This window comes from Mastigoproctus giganteus, chromosome 5, assembly GCF_048544385.1.
Source record: "Mastigoproctus giganteus isolate SK-2022 chromosome 5, ASM4854438v1, whole genome shotgun sequence".
NCBI lineage: Eukaryota > Metazoa > Arthropoda > Arachnida > Uropygi > Thelyphonidae > Mastigoproctus > Mastigoproctus giganteus.
In genome coordinates, this window is record NC_143579.1 from 40,094,898 (window position 1) to 40,119,351 (window position 24,454).

The 24,454-nt window shown below is 36.9% G+C and overlaps 1 protein-coding gene across 1 annotated transcript in view; it reads left to right on the forward strand.

Moving 5' to 3' along the window:
• Nucleotides 1-419: 419 nt before the first annotated feature.
• The window catches only part of LOC150085320 (zinc finger protein castor homolog 1-like), a 458,876-nt gene continuing 434,841 nt past the window's right edge, over nt 420-24,454 (forward strand). The window contains exon 1 of the mRNA XM_090373996.1: nt 420-480. The gene's annotated coding sequence lies outside the window, so the exon portion shown is untranslated. The remainder of the gene's footprint in view (nt 481-24,454) is intronic.

The window sequence follows — 24,454 nt, forward strand, 5'->3', positions numbered from 1 at the left end:
CATTCAGATTCTTTTCTTTCGAATCACCAATAAAATTACGAAGAGCCAGCAACTTAGTTTGACCATACTTTTACCTCTTCTTCACTTCTACATAAAAAAAAAAAAAAAAACTTCCAGCAACAAGAGGCAGATAATGATGATGTCAAAAAGAACCCAAAAAAAGAAAGAAAAAATCTAAACGAATTCCACGTCCTATATGATTAATGAATAATATGATGTATATGTATTAGCAACAGTGACCTGGTTTTACTCTTTCTGTTATCAATTATGTCAGTTCGATGCCAAATTTACAACCAACAGCTTTGTCTGTGGACTTTTGACGAGTGCCTGTCACGGGCGCCATCTGACGAGCTGAGCGCGAAACACCAGACGATGCATGAGAGATACCGAGTAAACGTGTGTGAGGAGTTGTAAGCTCTAGCTAGACAGGCTTAGTAATCGCATGTGGCTGATCGGACTTCATCACGCGTCGTTAGAAAGGTAAGAGGAACCCTAAAGGCTTTCGCTTTTCTTATGGTGTGTTCGTAAGTAGTAGCTAGGATAATCGGTTGATATTACAATCGTAAGTACTTGTCCGAGATTGCACGTTCGTTCTCTCTCTCTCTCTCACACACACTCTCTCTCTCTCTCTCCATCTCTCTTTTCATTGTTGACAGTTAGAACGGAAGAGGCAGAGTGTATCAATGAGCCCCCAGTCAACGGAACGCACGGGACAGTGCACGCATTCAAATAACGAAAACAAAATGCTTTTTTTTTTCTTTGCCTGTAACAGTACGATTTCCATTTTCGTTCTTTCTCGACCAAGCGAAACAGAAAAAAGGAATAACGTGCTTTTATATTATGAACTTTTGCCATCGATATTCAAGAATGTTTCGATTTAAATGAAATATTCATCCAAAGAACTTTTAAAGGGAATAACAGCTGAATTGGCAACTATAAATTTGAATATCTCTTTCGTTGTGATTGATTAGTAGTGCATTTTTTTGAGAACTTGTTGGGATTCATGAGAAAATAATTAGTCTCTCTCGCTCTCTCACACACACACACAGTATTTTAAGTTTTACAGAAACACGGCTTCAAGTTAAACTCTTTGACTTATTGCATCGCTTCGGAAGATGATGCTTAATTTGTTCGGCACTACGTGGTTGGGAGGTGGCTTTTTACTGGTTGGTCCGTTGTGGTGTTAGGAGAAAGCATTTCATTGTTGGATCGGAGAAGACGTACTGTAATTGCTGCCTATTGATGCGTGATGATGAGAGATGCTAATTGTTGGTTTATTATTTTGCGTTTGGAGAAGTAATTGCTGCCCACTTGCTAGAGAGATTAAGTTTGCATGTTATTCCACTATTCTCAGGTGTTTTATTGTTCATACATTGTGTGAATAGGATACTTTTAATTGATTGTTGAACTACTGCTGGAAGTGGGTACTTTTTAATTGTTAATCTATTGTTGGAAGAAGGACGTTTTAATTGTTGAACTGTTGTTGGAAGAAGGACATTTTAATTGTTGAACTATTGTTGGAAGAAGGACATTTTAATTGTTGAACTATTGTTGGAAGAAGGACATTTTAATTGTTGAACTATTGTTGGAAGAAGGACATTTTTAATTGTTAGGTTTATTGTTGGAAGAAGTCATTTTTAATTGTTAGTTTTATTGTTAGAAGAAGTCGTTTTAATTGTTACTGTTATTACTGAAAGAAATCATTTTTAATTGTTACTTTTATTATTGGAAGAAAGCACTATAATTGTTGGCCCGCAGGTTTTATTGGTACACTTTGCATTCAAAAAGGGTAGTCAACTGTTGGTCCAGTTTTTTTTAGGAGAATTTCTTCAAAATTGTTATTTCAGAAGAAACACAAACAAATCAATATCAATGAATACAAAACATTGATTTCTCTTAATTATAAAATAACTTTAAATATAATATGTGAAAGTAATCGTATGCATAACTTTAAAAATCTGTTTGTGCCATTTATAATTTATCAGTCAATTAGCCGAAAGAAAAGAGAGTCTAAATACTTCCTATTTAAGCATTATAAACGATAATTAGGCTCATAACTGCATGACGTTTGTTTCACAATGCTTTAAATACATTAAGTTTTATGGATGCCGTTTTAGTAGGATTAATGAAGTGGAAGATGGATGCATTTTAAAAAGTTTTGAAAATCAAGGGAAATACCAGATAAATTTTTCCCAATGTTTGTTCTTTTTTCATATCGCATGAGATGCGTATGAGCAAGGTCTGGCTGATTTAGATGTTTGTTATTTTAGTCTATGACCTTTTATTTCAAAAGTCTGTTGCTCTCTAAACTTTTATTCCAGTTTTCCGTGGAAACTGGAAGCACCCATTTGAGGTGGTATTGTGTATTTTTTTAAAAATACATAACTGTAATTGTGTATTTTTTTAAAAATTCAAAAACACATTCCAAGTGAGTGTACATGAAGAAATAAATCTGCAAGCATTACGCTCATGTTTTGGATAACTTGGAATGAAGTTGCCGGAAAAACTATCTGGATTTCAACTGATAGGATAACAGATAGTATGACAGCATATACCACCAGCATACTCATTGGAACCAGTAGGTTCTCAAAAAAGCAAATATCATAACTGTCACTCAAAGTTTTACAATTGCTCATTTGATGACTTGGCCAGATGGAATTAAGCATCATAGCGTCTTGATGGTCCCGACCGAAGCAACTTATTTTTATATCTGAAGAAAGAGGCAAGGGCTCTTAAAATCCTTTTTCCTTCATTGCTTCACGTGACTTGTTTAGCGCAAGTACTCTGCAGAGATATATAGGAATTATGTAGTGTATTTCCTAATGTGGACCTATTGACTAATAGCAACAAGATTTTTGTGAAATTCCAACACATCTTTAGGTGATCAAGGAAATTCTACTTCAACTCTTAACTGCTTCCTTAACCCGTTCAGACTATATGGAGGACATGATATCCGCTTCAGTCTGCAAAAATAGGTTCAAAGACATTGTCAACAGTTTGTTTGAATAGGATATGTCGTCAGTACACATCGTGAATCAGCTGTTGCTGAAAAAGTCAATCTGCAATGATCTCGCATTGCTCACTTTTCAAACTTACTAACAGTAGTAGTGGCATGTGATGCAAGAAAGCAAGTGTATGAGCTTATGCAGCATAAGCCAAAAAAAAATTACAAAACAATCCCTTCTAAATGTTTGTCCAGTTCCTCCTTAAATTTATTTAACCTATCAACTTCCACAACGACAGATGGAAGTTTGTTCCAGCAATTAACCACCCGCTGGCTAAAGGCAAATTTCCACACATCTATTCTATATCTGTCCTTCCTCAATTTCAATTTATGCCCCCTTAGGTTCGTTAGTAATGCCACACAACTCTCAAAAGGGATAAAACTTGGGTAAAAATCTATACAAGCAGTTTCTGATATTATAATTGAAATTGGCTGTGTTCCACGTGAGAAGGATTGTGCTGTATATGAAAAATATGATAGCTTCCTGTTGACGAAGACTTGAAAATTTCCGAAGTTACTGAAGGACATTCGGTTGAAATTGATATGAATCCTCATTAAATGCAATGTCAACATGTTCCAGTCACCTCAACTGAAGTAGAAAGAATATTCAACTTCATGGACTGTTTAAGAAAATTTTAAGAATTTTTAGTGACTAAACTTTCTAATGTCAGACGGGTCATGATTTAGTAAAGACATTTTTATTTTTCCGCTGCGATTTGCGTTTTTCTTTGACATTGATGCCTTATTGTATCAGGGGATGTGTTTTATTAATAGTTCAGCAGTTCCTTGAGCCAACTTCGAAATAACGGAGTCCATTCAAATAAAAGCAGCTGTTATACACATTAAATGCCTTCCTTACTTCTCTTCCCCTCAACATTCTTGGAGAAACTGGAGGGGAAAATCGACTGTTGATTGTTTAACACAGACAAGCGGAAAAGCCGTTAGTCTGCAATACAATGTGAGCATCTCCACCACCTTTCATCAAGAAAAAGAAAAGGAACAAGATAATGTCTGTGCTGTAGAAATAGCACATACGCGTGTACTATGTTCTCTCTCTCAACGCTACTTGTCAGATGTTAAATACAACATGGATACTTTACTCCTCTATTAACTTTAATAATGGACAGAGTTTAGGCGAGAACAATAAACTGCTTGGTTAGTCCGAAGATGGGAGCGATGCAATCAGCAAAATAACAGAATTATATTACAACAGGGTCAGTATAAGAGTCGCAATCCTAAACATGACAAAGTTCATAGGTAACCGTACTAGCTAGTTCTGGTCCTCTAACAGGGTTACGCAGTTCCTTCTGTCTGGCTTCTTTGGCTTCATATTTCTGCGTTGTCCTAATAGCGTACATGAACCCAAGAACACGGAAATGTCTGCCCTGAGCGGACACACAGGGTGGGACTATTTCCTGATGTCTTAGGTGTACATAAGTAATGATGTCAGACAAGCAATTAAGCAAGTCGGTAGCCAAAATGAACAAATTTGTTATTACGACACCCACCATCCAATGAAATTGTGTGGGATCTGCCAAGGCGCCGTAGAACCTAAATGGAAGCAATAAAGTTTCAGTTTAAAAGAAAGGATGCTAATCTTTCAATAAGTGTCAGACTCTACTATCATTCCGATGTGATGAAGTCATCAATTATAAGAGTACACCCTAAATAAGGCTTTATACTAATTGCAGTCTAATTGGGAGCTCATCTTTCAAATCCTTATGATCTTTCTTTTGTGGTGTGTCATGAAATCTAACCACTTTCCAGTGTATAAATTCGCACACACCACACTTCCTAAATATATCTATACATTCATCGACCGAGAGACTGAGAAAAAAAATGGTAACATCTTTATATGCACCTAATACTCTTTCCTCGTCTTTATTTCTCACGACATCTCCGTCAATTGAGGGTTTTATTTCAGCGTCTTAGGAATATTTTACGGTGGGAAATCCAGGGCACGGAATTCCCTACAGATTAAGAAGTCAGTCACGTGTTTTATTCATTGCAGACTACTAATAAGATCTTATACATAAAACATCAGATAATTAAATACTCGTTTAACGTCTAAACTAATTACGCTAAGCTAATTAACATCTATCTTAATGATACTAGAAATTCTTAAATCAAAGCTGTCAAATGCGTCGTGTATTCTTACTAGTTGAAAGAATGACAGAAATACGTGCGTGAGCCCAATCACACGACTTTTCATCGTGAACCAGTTCCGGAATTAACCACCTGCCTTTTATAGATATAATTTCTAATCCCGATATGCAAGCAATAAAAATCCAAAGCTATTGTAAATCGTCTTAACCACAATAGGAGAAAGATCGCAATTAATACTGCGCATAACTAATTTTCTTAGCCAAGAAGAAGAAAAGATATTGTTGTTAAAAACCAGATTCTTTGTGTCTTTCGTTTCTTCTTGGCTCTTAGCATAACGCGCGCCAATATCTATTCCTCAAGAAGACGCAGAAAATTTGAATACCGGGCAGTCGAGATGCACGCGCTCTTGTTTACGTACAGAGTTAAAGCATGGCGTTGGACAATACAAAGTTCCAGAGCCGTGTAAATCAGTAAGGCAGGAACAAATAAACCCCTCTCCACCCCCAGCTGGCGGATTCTGTGAAGTTCCTCTCACGTCTACGTAAATCCAGATTGTGCTTACATACACCCACGTGTTTGATACATTAATAACAAACCAACACCGATCAAAGAGGGCTAGAAGTTTGTATGTGAAGACAACATTGGTGTTGCTTCCAGCCAGTTGATTATTCCTCTGTAAATAGAGCACAACTCTCGTTACTGAAGAGATGTGCATAACAAGTGGTTGATTTACAGCGATAACATCCCTAATGATAGTCGCTGTGGTATCTTGTAAGGAATAACCTTGTTCTGGTACACTGAGATATGAATTTTGTTGGAGACTGTTACTATGGGTACAGCATTAAGATATTTCAATTCTCAGTCAGTGACTGCGCGGTTTTTCTTGAATATTATGTTCATCAGTAGGTTTTATTTTCATTTTTGGAGAATGAAAAAATGAGCTTGCGCTCTCTCTCTCTCTCTCTGAACTCGTTATACAGTATACGCTAACCGTTTTACACGTTGAAGTTACCTGCCTTATTCTCACTAGTTCTAATGTAAATAGATCATATTTCTCCTTTCGTTAAGTTGTTATGGATGCATGGTACATGGATGGCTATCAAGTTTCTTTCTGAATTCATTTACGCATAAGTGACAAGCCTTGTAAAGTTTTAATTAACGCTAGGAACAACATTGAAGCGTACAGCTTGAATAGGTAATTGGATGTGATTTTATTACAGACAGGTGCGTAGGGAAAAAAGTTAACTCTCTAAAAAATCGCTTAACTAAAATAAATAATTTTATATTAAGCGAGATTCTCAAAAATATAGACTTTTGTCATCGGGATAAATATGTCGACAGCGTGAGCTAATAAAAGAGACCAACGCTGGAAGCAGTGAAATTGTACAGCCAATTAATTAATATAAAAACACTCGAAAAATACACCTGTAATAAATAGGTGTTGTATAACCTATGCAACAGCTATTAATGGATGGTTGTTGTATAAGTAAAAATAGAACCATAAATGAATTCTTAATGAATTCATTTATGGTTCTAAAAATGATTATTATTAAACTCACTTGTTGACAAGGAGGTTTACGTTCTTAACAAGTGTCTTTGTACTTTAATAATCCATTTATCAATAATAAAGACTGTATTTGCTGTAGTTGTAGCAGTATGGTTTTAGGAGCATCAGCAACTAAGGCCATATTGCTCAATGTCTGCTGTTTGTAAGTTGCATGTGTTCTGTGGTCGATTTTCTGTTTTCGGGAGGAAAAACCACGCTACCTTCGTCTGAGATCGACTAACTGAGCCACGTTGTGAAAAAGGACCGTAAAAATTCCTTACGTCATCGACGAGACTCGAACTCAGGTCTTTTCCACCCCTTGTGGGGGGGAGCAATATTAATTGTTCGTATTTGTATTCTATTCTTTCATCTTAAGTACTGGATTTACCTTCGCTACTTTTCAATATTGTGTGAATGGACCTGGTTTCAGATCCGGTCAAGAAGAAAGGGATTTTTATGGGCGGTTTTCATACTGTGGTAAAGTTAGACAGCCTCGGGTGATGGTAATGGATTGTTTCTCATCCAGAAAATATACAAACCAATCAAATGCATGCATTTAGAGTCAGAATAAAATGATGCATCACAGTCAGTGTTTTGGAGCAAACACAAAGAAATAGAGATCACCTTACAGTTTTTACCAAGATTATTTGAACATAAAAAATAATAATACATTTTCTGTTTATACTCCTGGACTACCACATATGGCCAGAGGAGTTCACAAACTTGAGAGAATACAAAACTATCTCCATATGTAATAATCACATGGCCTGGAACAAAGATCAACTCAGAGTCGTGTATTACTACACACTGCGTTTGACCATTCGGCTATGGCTTAACGCTTGTCTGTTTTAGTTTCCTAACCTTTTAGAGCATAACCATTTTTCATATTTTTATTTGTAAAATATCAGTTATTCCGCACTGTGCGGAATAACTACTTGAATTTCTACTTGACGGTAAGCGATGTCCCCATATTCCTGTTACCGTAACATGACACCGTACAAAGATCGTCTTAAGCAGCTCATTTTCAAAAATAGTTCCGATTCTAACTCGTACATAAATTAGTTGTAAAAATTCGGCTGGTGATAAGTAAGTAGTACACAAACCCTAACAGTTTTATGCATCGAAACAACTGTGTTCAAGTTGAGATTATTCCACATTTCATTGAATTTGTAACGTTTCCTATGGCGCCTTTATCTACAATTAGCTAAAAACACACGCACACGGGAGAATATACCCCCTCATTTCCCTCCCCCACCCCAAATCCAACACACCTTCCTTCATTAAGGCGCTGTCGCTAAATGACCAACATTCATGTTCAACCGGAAATCCTGCTGCTATACCCTTGACTACATCACAGCGTATTACTTCAAGCATACCCACACTATGTGAAGGATTTGATCATGCTTTTAGAGAAAGCTTGCTTGCCTTGAATTCAAGACAGCCTGGTTTTTTATTTATTTTTATTCTTACCATTTCCACTATATTATTTAAATTACAAAGAACGCAAAGCATTTCACGAATTTCTAAGCAATCCAAGGGGGTCCCACCCTCAATAACCTAAACATTGTGCCAGCATTAACTTTCATGGTCAGGTTACTCCTTGTAAACAAAGCGAAGGCGGACTTATGGAACCCATCTGTTGCGTTCGGAGCGTGTGTATTTGGACAGGTTACAAGTCGATGTCTAACATTACTAGGTCATTGGGTCATCAAATGTCTACCATTTGATCACAGTAATTTTAAGCGATTCTATAGATTGGATTTCCATGGTAGTGGAGGAACTGTTGTATATATTATTTAAAGATGAATATTTTACCTTCCGTTGTCGCATGTGTAGCTATTTAAAGGGTATTGATCACATACGCGGGGGGTGGAGGTCTTCAATGTTACGAACGCTACCTGGTAAGGTATAAATAATTCAGTCTCTTTCACAATTTTTTTCATTACGCGGATCTTTTTGAAAAGCAACATGAGTCAGGAATACCACGTCTTACCACGTACACATTCTACTTGTTTGTCTATAAAGTCCTTCGGTTTTGAAGCTGCCTTCGATAACATCTATGGAGTTCTTGCGAAATTAAATACGTTGAAGCAATTGACACTATTTTTAACGAGAATGATACCGTCACCCCACTAAAAACACGTCGTTAGAATAATAAAAGGCAACTTTTAAAGACGCAACACCTACATACACATTTATTTACAGCTAGTTAAAAAGAAAAAAAACGAGTTAGATAATGTAAGCAGTGTGTTATATAAATCATTAATTAATAATAATAATTTATGATTTATAACAAAAAAAGCAAAAAGCAAAGACTTATGAGCGAACGGAGAAAAATTCCTGTCTGCGCATCCGCGATATTACCCTTTCATGCCTCCAACCAGCGTATGTCAACGAAATCTAGCTTCAACGATAATACATCCATCCATTGCAAGTCTGGTTGTTACATGTGAACGGACAGACGGACATGGTGAAGATAATAGGCGTATTATGCATATATGCTAACGCCTAAACAGAAAGAAGATTTCATAAACTGTCGTAAAGATCGTATTTTCAGGAGGATGAGATGGAAGGAGTGCTTGCAAATTTACCCCTTCAAAACTGCCCAAACAGAGGAAAGGACTTTTATTCTTCGCAATAATTAATTAGGCTCCATCAAAGAAACAAAAGTTAAAGCTACTCTGAGAGTGCACTTGGAGGAATTATGCTATCAACCTTATAAATCCAAGTTCTCTTAAGGCTTCCCTTTCTGACATTTTTGAACAACCCTTCGTTCTTTTAGGAGTGTCTGCAATTATACAAAGCGGCTACTGCTTTTGGGGTGTGGTAAACTGCGCCCATTTAATTATTTGATACCCTCTTCCGCTCTAATTGCATTATAGTGATCCCTAACGAGAAAGGTATTAGAACCAACAGTACGTAGGATCATATACTGGTGGAAGTTTGAAAATACAGAGGATACTTGCTGCCACAGGACTTGAATTTCTGTATACGGCAAACTCCCGTTATAACATACCCGCTTTTAGCGCTGTTTTCTTCTGCTTCTATTATCAGTCCTGAAAAGTTGGGGCTTCCGATTATAATGCTCTTTGGGACCGGTCCCTCTGAAAGCACTATAACGGAAAATACATATAAAGGAAGACAAAAATTACAATCGTGGGTTGGACAATGAATAGATGCTGACTAGTTTAATCGCGACTAATTGACTTCGAACTGCTTTGGAAGAGAGCGATGAAATTACGGATGCCAATTCAGAAGAACAGAGCCCATGGAAGTATCTCTAGAAAAGGCAAGCAGTAGAAACTGTACAGAGTCGGTATCTGTTTAAAACAATTATTGTACAGAGTGTATTGCATTTTAGGAGCATTCGATTTTTTTTTTAATTAATTGAATTTAATTAATTTCTTTTTCTGTGATTAATAGAAGTGAAAAGTAAATATAGTTATTTCCTTATAAATTAATTAATGATTATAACTTTATAGAACACTTAATAAAACTATAGTTTTACGTGAACTAAACTTAGACGTTCAGTTTAATTACAACGGTACAATATTTATTACTCTTCTCCCATATACTTTTTTTAATCTCTTCTCTCTACATATACGCATCTCTTCAAAAGTGACATCACGTTCACGAACAATACTGTATTAAAACTATATTTAATCTATGCATTTTTTCCATACAATTTGTATGTAAAATATAAAATAATAATTGCCGGATTTCTATGCTATTGCAAATTATTAAAACAAATATGAAAAAGCAGTACATGCACTGGGATTTAAACAGTTTTTGCCCTCTTTAGTTTCACTAAAATCCCTGCTCACTGAGCGAGCAGCGATCTTACCTCAGAACCATTAAAGTTCTCACTATGCCACTCCATTTTGAAGTTACAAGTAGGGTTTTTTTTTTTTTTTTTTTAGGAGCATTAGCAACTAAGGCCATATTGCTCCGGGATATGCGGTGGTCATTCCTTGACCTTTCCGCATCCTCCGTATTTGGTGGTGACGGGCTCGAACCCCGGTCTAATCAAGAAGCATGTGCTACGCACTGCTGCTCCTTCCCACCTGGCTACGGAGGCGCCCACAAGTAGGGATGGGCATATTGGAATGGAAAGGTATAATCTGAAATGTGGGTGGTGCGAGGAAAGAGAGAGAGAAGCAGTGTGGTATGATTCCATTCACTGGAATTCTTTTTCTATTTCATAATCCACTATCGATTATTGAATTATCGAAATAATCGATTATAAAACTTTTGCTTTTTTCGATGTTGGCGACGACGTAGGCGTCCAGAGCTTTGTTGCTTACTCTCTGGGTCGAAATGATGAGGCCATGTCTTATCCGTCGTTATCACCTTGTACAGAACTTCACCATCTTCAGTAACCATTTGTTGCAGCTCCTGACAAACCTGCATGCGAACTTACTGTTTCTCAGATGTGTAGTCTTGAAAGTGTACAAACACGTGTCAAATGCAAATGGTTATGGAAAATAATGTATGTGCTTCCTAGTGATATTCTCAACATCTCTGCCAGTTGCATTACTATACGACGATCTTCTCTTACGATTACAGAAAGTGTTTATCGTTTCTGTGGTGACACCAGTGGTTGGAGCTCCAAGACCGCCGATTTTTTGATTGAATCAAGTTCATCTTTAAACATTCTAAACCACCTGCAAGCTGTGCTATACGGAAGGATAGATTCACCATAAGCCTCTTTTAACATTTGGAAAGCTGCAGCTAATGTTTTCTTGAGAAACAAAATCTGAGAAGCATACCGTTCCTGGCATGTCACGTAGGCCAAATTGAACAGAAATAATCTTGACCGACAGGCCACACTATGAGCACGAGTCAACTGCGTCTATGTGATGCAGCTTTGTTTGGTCTTAAATTGCGCAGCTCAGCTAGAAATAGCAAGTAGTACGGTTGTTCATGAAAAATTATGTTCATTCTTTATTGAACAACTCTCGTATATATATGAGTCGGTGAGAACCAGAGCGGTGCAAGTCAATGTAAGGCTTTTAGAAATATTTAATGTTTCTCGAATTGTGTTGCAGAAAAATCAAGAATTGTAATGAAATAGTTTTGTAACTATAATGGAATGGTGAAATTTTATTTAAGATCAATAAAATTTTAAAAAACTATATCACGAACATTGTGATTTTCTGAGGTGCAGAAGAAACTTACACCTCTTCCATACTTAAGATAATGACTTACTCCAATATTATTTTTTTAGAAAAATAAACACGTTTATTTACAAAATGTATTAATACGTAGGCAAAGAACTTAATATAAATCTTCGTTTATCTCTTCATCGTGTACAAATAAAAGTCCCTCTTCTTCATCTTCACTTGCTAAATTTTGGAAGTAGTTGTGATGTACTCAAGAAATAAAGGGCAAGAGATTAATCATATCTCGTTTTTTCAGCTCTGAAGTAGACCTTTTTTCATTGTATAATTTTACGTCTTCCTTTTCTGCAAGCTGATTTTACATTCAAAATTCGGAAACAAAATCTTGAATACTCTCCTTGTACAGTATTTCATAACTTTTTTCATAATGAATACATTGAATTTTTTACCAATTGACAGGCTGATTGTCAAGGTTTCTTTTCCATCTAGTTATATTATTTTCTAAGGACTTTGTAAAATATGTCTTCAAGAGTCATTCTACAGATCATAAACGTGTTGCTCCTTCGAGCGGATGCCATAACCTCAATCTAATGGTCTAATATAGATAATCTTACCTTTAGTAGCTCTCTTAACGCATCAAAAATCATTAGGCAGAAAAGAGTGCCCAGAAACAAAGAACTTCTTCTCTATCACTTCAACTTCAGTTTCACCACATTGCAAAAATTTCATTATAGCCAAAGACCTTTTGATATTTCGGTTTTGACCCGTATACATGTCACTGTAAATTATTACTTGTTCATGGGCTGCATGTAACTTAATAATACTTGAAGCAATCTCTTCAGCACCCTGAGAGACTATAGATTTGTCCCAGATGTGAAAGACACTACTAGTATTGGTAGCGAGGTCATGTACTCCAAAATTATAACAATACAAGTTCCCCTTGTAGCAAGCATCAGACACTGTTAAAATCGGGAATGGTCGAGCTTTCTGTAAATCCACACTGCATAGATAATTTTCTGGATCAGCAAAATAGCCATCTTCTTGTTATTCTCCATGGATTCCCTGGCTTTTTCTTCCTTCCTAATGAAACTAATGCTCTGCTTCAACAGAGGAATTTTCTTGTACTGTCATGTCTGGATTATCTAATGTTATTTTTCCATGTGTTGAAGAACCATAAAGGTGTCATCATCAGAAATTTTCCTCAAGGGACAACCTTTTAGACCTCGCAAATCTTTGCCTGGTTCTCTTCCTTGTACTACTTCCAGTAGTGCTCTGGTCACTCGTCCATCCGATACGCTAAGGTGTCTCGAAAATAATTTTTGCAAACTTGCACTGATAAGCCATCCCTTGGTTTGAGAAAATACTTGTTTGAGCCAGTTCTAAGGATTCCTCCCTCTTTCCTCGATCTTCTCTGATTAATATCATTTTTCTACCAAACCGCATAAAAATGCATCGTTTAAAACCGCCAATTTGACAAAAAGTATGAAAAATACGTTGCCTTTTCGCAGTTTAATTTTTCATTGGAATTGCAGGGAGCATCAACAAATGTTTTTTTCTGCAACTTTATGACCATTTATAATCACAAGGCACTTGTCAGAGTTTCGCAGCTGCTTTAAAATTCTTTTAACTCTTCTCTACAACGAATTTTAAAAAAAATTAATTTTTTACTTACCTCAGATTAGAATACAATATTTATCAGCAACAGTGCAAAATTATAAATTACAACACTGTCTCTTGTGTACTTTATTTATATTCTTATAAAACAATAACAAGAAGTGTGTCAAGCGTGGAGGAAGGTAATTTCGCTATTATCTCAATGAAAGCGAGAAGCGTTCAGACTTAGAATGGTGTAAATCTGACTTACTTCAGTCTTATTCTGAACAGTACCTCTCACTCATTCACTATGACAATAATGTGCTGCTCCCTATGGGCAAATGTTGAAATAATGAGTTATTTCAGTCTTCCATTAAAAAGGTACAATGTTAAAGAAAATTTGCAGAGGCATAAGTTAATTTCTTTTAATTACTGACTTACACCACTCTAATTCACACCGGCTCACACATATATATGCACATGTGAAGGGAGTTTGTTTCAGAAAACGTAAGTTGAAGAAATAAATGAGGAAGAAGCAAAGTAGGTTCTGTGAGTTTGAAGTTAGATATTAAAAGGATGCTTACTTTTTGAGGCGTGTGTTCAGACTGGTTTGGAAGAGAGGGAGAGGGAGAATTATAGAAGCCAGTTCAGAAGAACCAGTGCCCATGGAAGTATCTATAGAAAACGCATGCAGAAGAAACAGAACGTCTATAAGACAGGGAGTGGAGAGACTTTGTAAGAGGGCCATTGATTAACCTAACTGCCCTCTTTTGAATGGAGTCGAAGTCCGAGGGAGTTTATGGGGGCACAGCCCCATATGTAGGAATAATATTCCATGGTAGGGCGGATTTGAGATTTGTACAGAGTGAACAGCTGTTTGGAAGAAAAGTAATTCCGAGAGAGAAAGATAAAACTGTTTTTTTAGACGTAGAGAAAGCAGTATTTGTGATGTGCGTATGCCAAGAGAGGTTACAGGTCAGGGTAACCCTAATTTAGATCTGTAAGTTTGTCTAGAAATCTGAGTTCCATCAAAGATAAGCATAGAAGTAGAAGAATCCTTTTTTTGCGAGATAAAAGGCAGGACTGATTTTTAGAATGACTGAAATTAACTAAGTTATCATTGTCCCACTGAAGATCAGCATTTAAAGAATTGGTAGTGGATATTTGAGAAGTTGAAGCTGTTTGTGCAGGACAAGGTTTCTCAAACTGGGAGGTGGAATGCAATGTGCTATCATCAACAAAACTCTGATAGGATTTCCGGACAATGTAAGAAGATCATTAATATACAAGAGGAAAATAGAAAGAACTGAACTTTGGGGAACACCAGCGTTAGGGGATAAATTAGAAGACAGATAGCCGTCTACTATCACCCGCAGCGAGCGGTCAGAGAGAAAACTTGATACCCAATTACAGAAAACAGCTGACAATCCATAAGATGTAAGCTTATTAAGACCTTTATGCCAAACACAATCAAAAGCCTTTGAAATGTCAAGAATTAAATTTAAATTAATATTAAATTAAAATACACTTGGCACAGCCAACAACATTTCTTGTCCCCTGGACTGGTCTGTTGTTGTTCCACCTCGTAGTACCACTTGTTTTAAAAGATCTGGGTTTCAATCCTGTCGGAGAATGGAGACGAGACCTCTTCAGCTGAGATTGTAGTTAGAATCCCAGGCGAAGAAAAGTAAAAAATACGTAATTAAAAATCTGCCTGAAGAAATGCAAACACTAAAGTTGATTGACTGATAGTACGCCGCTAGCTGGGATTATAAATATAATTTTTTTTTTGTCCTACTTAAATAAATATTACATTCATTCTTAGCAGAAATTATAATTAGTACCAATCTTTTAGAAAAGAATTCTTAGTAAAATCCTTAATATTAATAAGTATTATTATTATTCCTAAAACGATGCAAAGAAACAGAGCTTGTAAAGCACCAGCTTAAAGAAAAACAAACTAAATAAGTATATCATATTTCCTTCATTCGTTTTTATCTATTTAACCTAGGTATTTATCCAATCCCTCTTTAAATTTACATAAGCTTTTCCAGTTTCACAAGATTAGGCGAGCGTTTATTCCAGTAACTAATTAGTCTGCCTTCGGCTAAACGCAAAATTTCTTATATAGAGTCTGCAATTATTTCTTTTCTTAACTTAATGTTCCCTCAAGGTTTGTCTGGTAAATAAAAAAAAATGTATGTAAAGTACAATTTACTTGGCTATTTTAAAACCGCAAATATCATAATCAGTTCATCGATAAATGTCTGGTTTCTGATCCGTGATGAAGACCCTCCCTGTTAAGAATAACCCTTTGTGTCCACAACTAATCTTGCTTCCCTTGGACTCTTTCTTGCTATTTCTATTTTATATCTTGAGAGAACGATCAATAAGTAATGTCGTTTATTTATATTTTTTTCACTCAACTGCCTTGAATTAGCATGCAATTATAAAAATCTATCTAAAAATAGTACAATTTCTCAAATATTAAAGCAACTAGTTTATGGTAGCCGTTTCTTCTATGATCCCTTTTATTATTCTTAAATAAATAATTTTTATAGTTTAAAAATAATGAGATATTTGTGAAAAGGGAAAACCGTGCACCTATCATAAGGATGCGTAGTTTGTATCCAACTTCTAAACGGTGCCAGTCCAAAGAACGGAAGTCAGTTTGAAATTTTCACAGCCAAAATGAAAGCGTATTAAAAAAAAATAATAAAAAAGTGACGTAAATATATTATGTTTAAGTAAACAAATGACTGGTTTCTAGTACTAACGACTTCGCTATACAGGAAATGGGGTCTGCACCACGGGACGATTTCCATTATACAGGAAAAATAATAAAATATTGGTCCAACAGCTATTTCCTGCACTGTTACCAGAATAAAGGGTTACAGCTGTACAGGAAGTCAGAAATTGTTTTTCTCGCTTTGAATTTCCTTTCGTCTCGCGAAGCCAAGCAATTCATTTGCACCCTATTCGCACACGTCTGTAGAATGAGGTTTTTTTTTTACTTTTTTTTTTTTACATCGGTTAATAGAAAATAAAGAAACTAATCCCTGGTAAAGTAACGGCCACTTTTTTTTTAACATTCACAGCTGCCCTTTTTTGTATTAGGTGTCTGTTTAAGAGAGCTCTATTTAAAAAAAAAAAAAAGACAAATTTACTCTTTAAGGGAAACAAAAGGGATCAGCGCCACCTCGAATCAACAACGTCTTATATACTGAACCCAAGGAGTCTTAATAAGCCATGATGTCGAACTAATTCTCAAATTGACCTCGGAGATCACCCCCAAGACTTTCCTTTATTTTCCTCTTTCGTATACGTTTTTTTTTTTTGTTTTTTTTTATGGAAGTCATACACATGCGTGTATAGTAGAACCTGACAAACTTCTAATTAACCATATTCAAGGATAAAAAACGTACAATAATAACTTGCACTTCATTATACTGTATACGGTACATAGTACGCCTTTTACCATCATTATTATTAGTGCAGAGCGAGAGCTCTATTGATTCAAATGTCTGCTGTTTCCATTGATTATACCTTTGTCATTTTGATTTTGTTTAGGCGCCTCTTTGTCCTGCCTGGAGTCTTATTAGTCACGTTACTACTACCGACATAACAAGAGTGCTGAGTGTGTGTGTGTATATACGGACGACAGGCTACTTTTGTTGTTAGTCCTCCTCATTAAAAAATATCTACTTAAGAATTCAAGTCAAAACCTAATTCGAGGCATTTTTCTTAAATCTGCAATTCTCTGACTGTAGCGTTAATGAGGATTTCTAGATATTTTAAGAACTTTTTTTTAATTGCTAGTAAACACTCCGATTTGTAAACGTCAATTTTATTTATTTATTTTTTTATCTTCTTGTTGAAAAACGTGTTTTTTTTTTTTTTTTATGTAGAAAGAGACACCAAAAAAGATAAATTTTCTTATGAATGCTAAGCCGTTAAGCCTGCAATTATCAGTAACATTTCATAAGCAAGATGGAAGTTCAAACCCTATTATGCAACGTATTGAGTCAAAATTAGCTTGTGTATCACGCACATAATTCTCACGGTAATAAAAAAAAAAACATAAAAACCCAAGGCACGCAGAGCATAAGGATGCACAAGGGGGAAAAAAGTCACATTTTAGTATTTAAAATAACCTATTCTCTTTCATAGATTAAAATTACATAAACGATCTAAGCTACGACTGATATTAATTATTTCTCTCTCCAATAAAAAAGTGAATAAATTAAAATTAAAAACAAATATGGCTACATTAAAAGAGAAATTCATATTACTACATTGATGTACTAAAGCACGCACCCGCATGCACACACGCAGCTGTACAGGAGAGACAGACAGAAAGGAAATAAAAAAGAAATCACATACACAAAAGCACAATTCACTAAGAAACTGGGGTGGTAATGTCCTCCCACAAACGTTACAAGGTTTACAAATAGTGAGGACCGTCAGGATATATTTGTGTTGACAGAGTCGCTAAAGATGTCTGCGAGGTGACAAGTGACAGGCATCGTGATGTATTACGTAGCTCTGGACCCTACACAAGACTTGCCTGTTTCGTAGGTTCTTTTCTAGCATAACCATGCATGGCTTTATGACATTTTGCTGTTCCCCAACCCCTCCGACGCGCCATCCTACACTGTAACTCGAACTTCTTTCAGGAAGGGGAGGTGGTGGTGGAGGGTCGTTGGGGGGAGGAACTGGGAAGTATAAATCGTCTGTTTTACCACGCCAACGAGATAGTTTGAAGCAAGGGGTAAAGTTGTGTGGAATCCTTTATTACACTAAAGTTGAGTCACCAGTTTTCGGCACTGCCAGTACAAATATTGTACAAAGACGAAGAGAAAGTGCTGTTCATTTGCAGTAGAAAAATCCTAGGGCGAAATACAAAAAAAAAAAAAGTCATTGAAAAGAAATTTTAAAAAAGTCCAACTCAAAAAGTTGAGTTGGACTTCATTAAACTTCAAAATAATTTACTTATTTGGTGAACCTATTTTTCTTCGGTCCCCTTTCCCTAGGGAGGGATATTGTTGTACAATTTATACACTTGATGACATTATTTATTTTTAGCAGGAGGACCCATGAATGTGTACGCTAGAGAACTGTCCAGGGATTTTACCATCGCAGACAGTGTTGATTCCACATCTCACCGAAGAGGATTTATAAAATCCTCTGAGGTAAGAGAAAAACATAAAACACCGAGAGATAAGACACGCAATAAATCTTGTAACATGTAACTTTTCTTCTTTTGCGTGAGAGGTTAAATCGTCCCTTGAGAAAGGTATGGTATTCGCTCCTTATAATGGGAATCGAGCCCATAAACAATTTAGTAATCAACAGACAGTGCAAGTATTAATCCGTTCTTATCAATGTCTTTCCAATGAACTCCCACTACTATATTGCTAACTATATTCGACCTATGCCGGTTTAACAAGTTTTGGAGCCTGAAGTGGAAAATTAACAAGATACCCTGTAACTCCTTCGATATGGCGCAATGGTTTTCTTATTTCGAGAAATTACAAAAGATGTTTTATTTTATGTGAAAACATCTATGGCAGCACTAGAGTAAAACCGTTTAAATTTTTGAACGGTTTGATCGAAACTTACTTACGCTACTTAGAAGGTTGATGTTCATCAAAATCTTGAGAAACAGATTTTATTAAAGTCTGCATTTTATTACTACCCGCTGCTTACTCTACCGAATCAACGTTAGTGACTGAGTTAGCATCGTTAGAACCATTTAGGAAGTGACGTCATCTGACACAAATCACAGACGTCATCGACCTCTTTGGTTCGTTTGTCACGTCTCCTAACATAGCAAGGTCAATATACACATGAACTAGTGTGTATTTGTTAGGCGGTTCCTGTGGTAATCCACATCCACATGGACAATAGTCAGACATTAGCTCGTATAGGCTATGGCAGTCGACAGACGTCACAGGTACCTATGCTCACTACAAGACACAAGAAACTGCACCTTGCACCGGCAGGTCAGCACCAATACTGGACCATCAACATGAAAATCTGTCGCCTGGTCTGGTGAATCCTATTTCCAACTCTATCATGCCGATGGGCGTATCGGTATTTCGAGAAAGCAGCATGAACCCATGGCACTTAAATACACCTTCGGTATTCTGGAGTCTTTGGAGGAGTTTTTTGTGGTATGCCCTAAGTCCTCTGATCACGGTTAATCAAAAACTCGATGGGAATGCCTACCTTTCTACCGTTATCGACTAAATACACGCTTTAGTGATGATAGTGTACACATAGTGTTTTGTGGAAGGCGCCACCAGTGGTTCCCCACATCTGCGCCATGGTACTTTGTGAAGAATTACAAAACCTCTGTAAAACCCAGAAAAGGGTAGTGTCTGTTTGTGTCAGAATGGTGTTATTTTCTGTTATGTCTCTGGCTGCTTGGCCTCAGGGCCCTAGTGGAACCCTACGTTGCCAGCTGTAAGATGTAGATCTTACAAATAAAATATAAATATTTGTTTTGCTAAAATAAATCCAGGAAGGGTGATGGAAAGGGAGTATTAAGTTAAAGATAGTATTAAGATTGGATATATAGTTTTAATGTAAATAAGGTTAAAGTTTGAAGAAACGCTGGATTTGGGGATGGGAAAGTTACAGACGTATATGTTAAATAGCGGCTAAATGGAAAGAAGTAATTTCGAGTAATAAAGAGAGCAAACAGGGACAGCGGTCAGCACTACAGAAGGGGTGCCATTTGCAAACAGGCGAGGAATGGGTTGCTGAGAATAAGAATAACAGGACCGTGAAACTGGATTATGACCCGTCTCTTTTGATCTAAGCCACCGTTAGGAAGTAAACAGGAAATAAGTGGACGTCCAGTGTTCGCATCAAAAGAAACCGGCGTCAGGATGGCTGATATTTTGGTAAGTTGGCCATATTTAGCAGAGAAGGTGTGAACAAGAAAGGGAGTGTTTTGGAGGTAACCAGCAAACATGAAAAGGTCATACTGCCGTGTGAAAAAAAAATAAATTTCTAGAGAAGGGTTGGTTTGTGCGCTAGAGAGACAGTTGTGGTGAGATGTTTTAGCAACTAGGAAGGAATGAAAAATTAAACAGAGTATGGGGATTGGTTGAGTCCTTGGGGGGGGAGGCGTTCAAAACTGGAGGGAAAAAGAAAAGTTCGGGAGGGAGTAATTGAGAAAGTGTCCACTCCTATCTGACTTCTCTGTGGTCTAAGGGGAAAGGTCGTGAGTTTGCGGGTTGAAGAAGAGGTAGATTTTTTTTTGGTGGTCGGAGTTCACATCTCGTGGTAGCAAGATGAAGAAGAAAAAGAAGGAAAAAAATGGGCGAGAGAAAGGGGTAATGAGGCGTAGAGAACGCGAGTAACTGCCGACTGAAAGTGATGATGTTTTTTAGGAAGTAAGGAGGAGTGGGAAACATGTGCGTCGAAAGTTTAAGGTTAAGGTAAACGTGTAAGAAAGAAAGCCTGGTCTGACATCGGAAGGCAGTGATAAGGTGATCGGCGTCCCTACTAACGAAATCGCAAGATGTACCTCCGAAGTTATGTCGTGTAAGAGACTACACTTGCATCTAGGGTCCAACCCGTTCAGAAATGCCAGTTGTGCAGATATGTGAGCCAAGAAAAGAAAGAAAACCTGTTCGCCACTAAGGAAAGCAGAGTGCCCAAGAAATGGAAGAAAGCCTATCTGCCACGAAGGAAGTCTGAACGCAAGGAAATTGGAAGTAGCGGCCATTCCGGAACGTAATGTCTATATTTCTGGGTTTTTTTTTTTTTTTTTTTTTTCCTTGAATCCTGAATGCAAGGACTCAACCTAGCTCTGTAAGGAATCGAGTTATAGTCCTTTATTTAAAAAAAAAATAAAAAAAACATTCCTGTTGCATTAGGCAAATTAGTTACTAAGGTTGAGATAATTTGTTATGAATGTAAATGATTATAAAATAACTGAAGGGTGGTAAAGGAGATGATTAAGATGATAACTAGAGAGTAATTAAGGTAGAATGGGTGATCTATAGTGAATATTATTGAGGTAAGAGGATACCAGTTTTAATACATTTCATGTGTTACAAGTTATTTATTTTGTAATAAGTAAATAAGTAAGTAAATAAGTATTTTATTTTGCCTGTTTGATCCGATTCTCTCTCTCTCTCTCTCTCTCTCTCTCTCTCTCTCTCTCTCTCTCTCTCTGTATACAGAGAATATATATGTTATATGATATTTATTACAATAATATAAATTATAAAAATTACATTTCATAATACAAATTATATATATATACAGTATATAATTTTATTCTTTTTTATTCTTTATACAGAGGTACTAATTAAACATCAATTATAGATCACCACAAAATTAAAGATACTGTACACCTTTTTATAATGAAATAAACATATAAATTAAAAAAATAATAATAAGTTTAAGTAGCTTAAACCCAAATTACGTGGCACCCCTGGAATGTTGATGCGGCACCCTAAGGTGCCGCGGCATCCGGGTTGAAACCACTGTGTTAAAGGCTAGAAACAAGTATACAAAAAGAGAAATAAGAAATGAAACGAGTTTTACTAATATAAGTGATAAAAATTGGTAACGTAAGAAAATGACTGAGTAATCATCGAGGATTCAAATTGAGTAAGATACAACTGATACAAACTGATGTTAATAAGTTGTAAATTTAAAATAGCTGATGAGTGAGAGATAGTGTATTGTACTAGTATGATTTATATATATAGAAATTGATATGCATATATGTAGTTGTTTATGTAAATGTTGTATGTAATGTTCATTAAAGTTTTGTAAATAAATGTGTGTCTTTGATGTTCTGCTAACACCCGCTTTACACACCCTAGAATCTAGAATCTCGCAATATACACAAAACAATTCAAGAGCCCAATATGTGTATGTATCGTGTAGCCCAGAGAAATAACAGAACTAGTTGTAAAACTATCCATGATGTGCCTTTACGAGAAGTCGTTCTAATGGAAAAAATAGCATTCTATCATCAAAGGGAGGCGACTCCGTAGCCAGGTGGGAAGGAGCAGCAGTGCATAGTACACACTTCTTGATTAGACCGGGGTTCGAGCCCGTCACCACCAAATATGGAGGATGCGGAAAGGTCAGGGAATGACCACCGCATATCCCGGAGCAATATGGCCTTAGTTTATAATGCTCCTAAAAACCAAAAACAACAACATCAAAGGGAAGAATCGGCCATAATACATGTGCCCAACATGTGTCCGCAGTGTATAGCACAGTGGTTACAATCACAGCGTACCCACACCTGTCCTCGTGAGTAGTACAGTTGGTAGAATCACCATCCTCCCCACACCGGGTGAAAAAACCCGAGTTCGAGTCCCGTCGATGACGTGAGGAATTTTATGGGCATTTTTCACAACGTGGCTGAGTTGGTCGGTGTCAGGAGAGCAAACTCGGGTGTTTTATCCAGCAAAGAAAAAATTTACAGACAGTATATACGGTGCAATATGGTTGCTGATGTTCCTAAAACTCTACTACTACTACTACACCAGGTGAAAAGACCGAAGATTGAATTTAGTCAATGACGCGAGGAATTTTTTATGAGCTTTTTTTTTCCCATAGCGCGAGGGTTTCATGGTTTTGTCCACTGGAAAACAGCGAAACCAACAAAGAATACACGCAATTATAGACATAATACACTGACTCCTCACAGCCTTAGTTACTTTGGCGCTTAACACACACACACCTAACAGAGTATACATGTCAAGGAGAACTTTACAACTGTAACAGAATTTCTCAGACGTCATGTCAGGAGAGATAGACTACTTGTATCCTCGCTTACACCCTTGAAGAATTTTCAAGAAATCTATCTGCGGGAATGCACTACTTCGCAATGTTCTTCAGCCGAAGGACACCATCAGACGTGAACAGCAAGCCGTATAAGCTATGCGTATGTGATTAGCTTTGAAATCAAGAATATACATTGAAAAAAAGGGCACGGGTGTCAATGAATATATGTCACAAGACACCATGTCACAGGGCGTGGCATAGTCGTCTAAGTACATGTAACCAATGTGTATGAAAAAAGTTCCAGAAATTCGCAGTCCAGTACGGCGAGTTGTACAGATGATTTCTTTCATTCACTCAGTTTCCGGACCACTGCTCGCATTTCACCAAAATTGAAAATCTTATGGGACCACCAGACAGAGACAAGAGATGGGGTTTATGAACCTGATGGACCTTCACAAGAGTCTCTGATGAAGTAATAATGACATAAAATGCTGAGGAAGTTGCATTCAGTTCGAAGTTTATTCAAGCACTGAGCGACGATGATCCTGATCAACACATGAAGTTCTATGAATGGGCATTGTGCTAGGTGAAGGAAAATCCTGGTTCGGAACAACAGCGCTTTTCAGTTATGAGGCTAATTTTTGATCGGGAGATATAAATCCGAAAAATGCGCCTTACCGTACAAAGTAACCCCAATTGTAATTGCCCATATAAGGAGCAAGGTGGAAGTCGTGTTATGCTACGGCGTGACCTCTGAAAGGCTGAATAACTCGCCCATTCTTTTTCCAAAACAGTGACAGAAGAGGTATGGTTGGATATGTTGAAGAAAGAAGCTTTCCCAAGCAGTCTCAGTAAGCGGGGTGAAGATCTGGAATGGATTCAGCGAGATGGAGGCGTGCCTGCTCATTAAAGCTAGAAGACAGGAACCAGTAGCCCCCAAAACCCCTGCTTAGCCTGTGGGGCCATCTCAAAGGCAAGGTACATCGTGTGAAAATATGCAATGTCACAGCTCAAACAATTCGTTTGACATGTGACATTGCAAACAATACTGCACATGTTCAATATGTGCAAAGCCCAAATGTAATGTGTTTTGATTCTCTCCGAAGACTGGCGTAAATATTTAAGAAATTATTATATTCTATCAATTTTAAATAACCTTCCTTTCTTTCTGGGATTAGGTGATTATCTAAGGGAAATTATTCAGAAAGGTAATTTAAATGTATCTTTACTTGTATTAAAATAGAGTACATTGTACATTCTAAACATCCCTCGTATGTAGCACAGTTGGTATAATCGCCATTCTTCTCACACCGGGTG